A 6,122-nucleotide genomic window follows, 5' to 3' on the forward strand; every position below is an offset into this window, starting at 1 on the left:
ACTGCTCTTGACAATGTGTTCATAGAAATGTACTTGTGAGGAGGGGGTAGCAACCTTCGAATTCCCCCCCCCACCCCAAGCCCGAGGGAGCAAACTTCCATGGCAGGTAAACCCTATGGTAGCAAAGCGGGTAACTCAACCCCCATGGAGCAGACCGGCCAAACTCTTGAAGGGGGCCATAGCATAAGGCAAAAAGGAAAAAAGAAGAACCAAACACGCCGTGTAGTGATTAAAACATGCCCGGCCTCGCCTATCTCAGTGACTGGAGCCAGGCATCTGCTTCAGCAGGGGTATCAAATAACTTCACCGAACCTCCGTGCTGCACCTGCAGCCGACTAGGATAGAGCATGGAGTATAGTTTTTCTAGTGTCCAAGTTCTGCAGGAGGATTCAGAAGATAACAGACACAGTCCAGCAGGGTGCAGAGAAAACAGGGTATGTCCCTTTAAGAAAGTCCAGCCATATACTAGCATGTGAGAGCAAACCGTGCTGATAAGAACTGACACAGACCGCCACCTCACTCCCTCAGCCTTAGTCCTGGGACACCCTGCAGCTGACCCCAAATTTCAAGGCTCACCTCCCTTCCTGCCTGGATTGTGGCCTCCACACTCTCCGGGAGAGCTGCAGCCCCCGCCGCTACACGGTCGTCCGCTTCGGCGCGATCCCAACGCGGCTGCGCAAATTGCGGTGAGGGGTCCCGACCACAGCCCCTGATGCTTGTCCGCGATGGTCCACTCCCGCTCGGCCCGCTTGTAATTGCTCTCCGCGAGCGCGACACTCCACCGCAGCCGTCCCGGAGGCTTCACAGGCCTCAAAGATGGCAGCCGGTCTCCACCAGGCAGCTAGGCCGCAGCCGGTCGGGGCTCCAAAACACCACCGAGCTCCAAAATAACGAGCCCAGCCTGTTCCGAGGATGGCCTGTGGTGTGAGGGGGAGTCCAGCAGCGTCCCCGGGTCCTTTAGCAGAGAGGATGGAGCAGGATTTTATGAAGGATTCCTGGAGCTCAGACACTGTGCGTCCTCTCTGCTTCACATCCGGCCACGCCCCCCAGAGAACTCTATATTGACCTGTGCACTACAGGCCAACCCTGCTGATCAACCTTTGTGTGTTAGCTTCCTGTTACCTGCCGTGTGCTCTTCTGTTGTTCCGTTACCGACTTTGCCGTTTCCTTGACTATCCCTGTTTGCCTGTGATCCTGACCTTTTGGCGTGTCCCTCACTATTCCTGTCTGCTTGTGGCCCCGACCTTGGCTTTGTCCCTCACCATCCCTATCCTCCTGTTGCCTACTGTGGGTGTGAGCTTGGGGACCCTGGGGGTCACGACCTGGAGCCAGTTGCAGCCAAGTCCATTCTCACCACTAGAGGCTCTGGTGAACACCTGCTGGCTCTTAGACTCCGCGCCCCAGGGAATCTTACGCTATAACCCCCGGTGGGATACATCTTGGTGTTCTGGTGGCCCTGCCTTCCTATCACCTTGACCCCCATCCACAGCAGTCAGCCATAGGGCAAACAACCTTGCGGTGCACTCCTGATCCCTACGGTGTGCATCTGTCACCTGGGCTCAAGGTGACCTGACACTCCCCTTCTTATCCAAACTCCTCAAATGTCTGGTCTACAATCGACTGAGCGTCCACCTCGCTGATAATCATCAGTCTGCAATGAATCAGTCACACATTAATGTTGCTCTTTGTTCTATTTTAAAATGTAACTTAAAGTGGTAGTAAAGTAGTTTTTTGGGTTTGTACCTACAGGTAAGCCTATAATAAGGTTTTCCTGCAGGTCCATTGAATATCTCCTAAACTTGCAATGATTAAGAGCTATTGCCAATGGATGCAGACTGTGATGTCACTGGCTCATGCGCTCCGAAGGTCTGGCATACCGTGCCGGACCTTTAGGGGTGCGTACCACAGCTGAGGGCTCCTGTGTGTCTGGGCGGGAGTGATGTTATAGCAGACCCGTCCACTCATACAGCTGGAGCCCGCAAACCTGGACGGAAGACCGGGTGAAGATAGAAGCCCTGTCAGCGGTGACAGCGCGTCTCTGGAGGGCTTTGTGCTAAAGTAAATATTTCATAATGTGTTAATATGTGATGCATACTAGCACATTATGCCATTGCCTTTGCAGGGATTTTTTTCTTTTTTTGCAGGCCGTGGTTTACTACCACTTAACCACTTTCAGACCGGACCATTTTGCTGGCTTAAGACCAGACCACTTTTTGCGGTTCGGCACTGTGTCGCTTTAACTGACAATTGCGCGGTCGTGGGATGTGGCTCCCAAACAAAATTGATGTCCTTTTTTTCCCACAAATAGAGCTTTCTTTTGGCGGTATTTGATCACCCCTGTGGTTTTTATTTTTTGCATTATAAACAAAAATAGAGCGACAATTTTGAAAAAAAGCATTCTTTTTTACTTTTTGTTATAATAAATATCCCCCAAAAATATATAAAAAAACTTTTTTTTTCCCTCAGTTTAGGCTGATATGTATTCTTCTACATATTTTTGGTAAAAAAAACGCAATAAGTGATTATTGATTGGTTTACGCAAAAGTTATAGCGTTTACAAAATAGGGGATAGTTTTATGGCATTTTTATTAATATTTTTTTTTTTACTAGTAATGGCGGCGATCAGCGATTTTTATTGTGACTGCAACATTATGGCGGACACATCGGACATTTTTGACACATTTTTGGGACCATTGTCATTTATACAGCAATCAGTGCTATACAAATGCACTGATTCCTGTGTAAATTACACTGGCAGTGAAGGGGTTAACCAGGGGGTGGCAGTGTAGGGGTTAAGTGTTCCTAGGGGCGTGTTACTAACTGTGGGGGGCTGAGCTTTGTGTTAGTGAACACTGGTCTCTGCTCCATACACATGGAGCAGAGATCAGCGTCACTTGTTGCTAGGCAGAACGGGGAAATGCTGTTTACAATGGCATCTCCCAGTTCAGCTTCCCCGTGAGATGATCGCGGGTATCCCCGCTGCGATCGAGTTCGCAGGACCCACAACAGGACTCACGGGGGTCCAGAACGGCATTCTAGCGCGCCGCCAGCAGCACGCGCGCGATGGCAGGGCGGCATATAGAAATGGATGTACATGTACGCCAATATGCCTGCATGTACCATTCTGCCGATGTACATCGGCGTGCGCCGGTCGGGAAGTGGTTAAACTGAATCTGAGTACAACTAACCGAAAGTGCTAATAAATTCATTTTTAATATTTAAAGCAAACTCACCCATCCACCCGTGTCTACATGTATATTTTTATCGAGAAAGCACTCTGAAAAGCACCCCCTAGCATTTTTCTAGCTGCAGCCATCTTGATTAAGGGCAGGTGATTCATGTAGCATCTTTTTATCTATTTGCTAAGGCGAGCAGTATAAGGATTACAAATAGTTAGTGTTGATTGAGAGAGTTTACTCCCCATTTAATAAATAAGTACAAAGGTATATGATTGTTGTGGGCTCCACTAATACTTTAATACATAAGTGATGTGTATTAGTGATGGGCAAATCTACATTCAAAAATCTGCAAATTGTAAACTTTAATTCAATCCTCAGTTAAATAAATGGGAGGTAAATCTTGAAAATCAAGGCTAGTAGGCAAGGGATTATCAAACCAATGGCATGGGGAGCTAAGCATTACCAGGAGGGACATGTACCAATTTCAATATTTATTTTTTAACTTATTTGAAAAGGGGCTTCCAGATTCTTATGGTGCACCATAATAACTAAAAACCATGTGTCCACTGGCGTCTTAGCAACCAGTGATACCATTGTTTGCTAGGATGCTGGCAGATGGCCAGCTCAGTGTCATTGGATGCAAGCAAAGATGCTTGCACAGTGGGAAGTTGCCATTCAGTGGTGGCCATAAAAGAGTAAACTTCCAGTTTCTTGAGCAGGTAATCATTATTTCAACACAGCACTTGTCAAATAAAAATAAAAAAAAGCTAAATGGGTGAGGCAATTTGAAATTATGTCTTTCAACATGCTAGTGCTTTGAGTATTTTATATGGGATTGGTATAATTAAGTGTATCAATTTAATTTTTTCCCCTTTTCTCAGCTTTTGCCTCGGTTCATATAAATGGCAATTGGATGCATTTTTAACCTCATCTGATTCTTATAACATGTGAATCAGACCGGCTTTCAATGGAGCCAGTTCACACATGTCCGGGTCCTTTTCTAAAAAGGGTCCTGTGCGATTTTGGGTATGGTTTAGGTGCGAATTCAAGTAAAAAGTCTCACCTGAACCTGTGAACAAAGTGCACTGGACTCCAGGCTGCAAACTGCAGCAGGACATGTATGAACCCAGCCTTTTTCTGTTTACCACACGCTTGTTTATAAAGGTTTCTAATGCCGCGTACACACGATTGGACTATCCGGCGCACTTAGCCTGGCAGACAAACAGCCGGACTTTGAAGCGGAGGTCTGCCAGACTTTCCGAACGAGCGGACCTGCCCACACATGACCGGACTTTTCCGGCGGACTAGGTGCGTTGGACAAACCGCCGGACTATGGCGGGAGTCCGCCGGACTTTTGAAATGAACGGACTTGCCCACACACGGAGGAAAGTCCGTTCATTTTGAACACGGCTTCAGGTAGACGGGGCTAGTGAAGGAAGTCAATGATTGTCACGTCGCTGCCCCGTCACATGGTATGGACTTAAAGGGGAAGCCCTATGCCGAAAAAATGGCGTGGTGCCCCCCCAGGTCCATATCAGACCCTTATCCGAGCACACAGCCCGGCCGGTCAGGAAAGGGGGTGGGGATGAGCGAGCGCCCCCCCCATCCATACCAGGCCGCATGCCCTCAACATGGGGGGTGCTTTGGGGAAGGGGGGCCCCCAGCTCAAAGCACCTTGTCCCCATGTTGATGAGGACAAGGGCCTCTTGCCGACAACCCTGGCCATTGGTTGTCGGGGTCTGCGGGCGGGGGGCTTATCAGAATCCGGGTGCCCCCTTTAATAAGAGGGCCCACAGATACCGGCCCCCCACCCTATGTGAATGAGTATTGGGGTACCATGTACCCCTACCCATTCACCTGGTGAAAAAAAGTGTAAAGAAAAAAGCACAACACATGTTTTTAAAATAATGTATTGCACAGCTCCGGGGGTCTTCTTAAGTTGCCGCACAATGCATCCCTGTCATTGCGGCCAGAGAGAGCATTGAGTCAACATCTCAAGGAAGAAGAAGAGAAGGCAGCGATAGCGGCGACAGAAGACCGGGCCACCGCTAGTAAAAGAGCTGGAAGAAGAAAGCGGAGGCCCGGCAAGAAGAACCGAAGAGGGGGACAAGACCCCTGAAGAGGGGGACAAGACCCCCGAAGTCGGAAGAAGAGGCGGCGGTGGAGACAGAAGACCGGACCACCGCTAGTAAAAGAGTTGGAAGAAGAAAGCGGAGGGCCCGGGAAGAAGACCCCGAAAAGGGAGACAAGACTCCCAAAGTCGGAAGAAGACCCCCAGACAGCGCCGACGAAGAAGAAAGCCGGGCTCCTCCGCTAGTAAAAGAGCTAGCAGAAGATAGCAGAGGAGTCCGGCGAGAAGACCCCCCAAGACGGAAGAAGACCCTCCGGAGCTGTGCAATAAATTATTTTAAAAACATGTGTTGTTGTTTTTTTGTTTACACTTTTGGTACATGGTACCCCAATACTCATTCACATAGGGTGGGGGGGCTGGTATCTGGGGGCCCCCTTATTAAAGGGGGCTCCTGGATTCCGATAAGCCCCCCGCCCGTAGACCCCGACAACCAACGGCCAGGGTTGTTGGGAAGAGGCCTTTGTCCTCATCAACATGGGGACAAGGTGCTTTGGGGTGAGGGGGCCGCAGGGCCCCTCTTCCCCAAAGCACCCACCATGTTGAGGACACGCAGCCTGGTACGGCGTAGGGCTTCCCCTTTAAGTCCATACCAGGTGACGGGGGCAGTGAGGTGTCAATCTCGCCGCGTCAAGAAATGTGCCCATGATAAACACAATATTAAAATGATAATTGTCATCTCCTCAGGCAATGATAGCAATCACACCTCTGATATTTGAGAAACTTAAAATCTGAGATTCATGATGAATGACTCATAAGCACATGAGCGATGAGGCAGGGCCCAGGACACAGAATCAGGCATCTTTCCTTAATTC

The sequence above is a fragment of the Lithobates pipiens genome, unplaced genomic scaffold (assembly GCF_037356315.1).
Source record: "Lithobates pipiens isolate NorthernLeopardFrog02 unplaced genomic scaffold, aLitPip1_a1.2 Scaffold_19, whole genome shotgun sequence".
Lineage (NCBI taxonomy): Eukaryota > Metazoa > Chordata > Amphibia > Anura > Ranidae > Lithobates > Lithobates pipiens.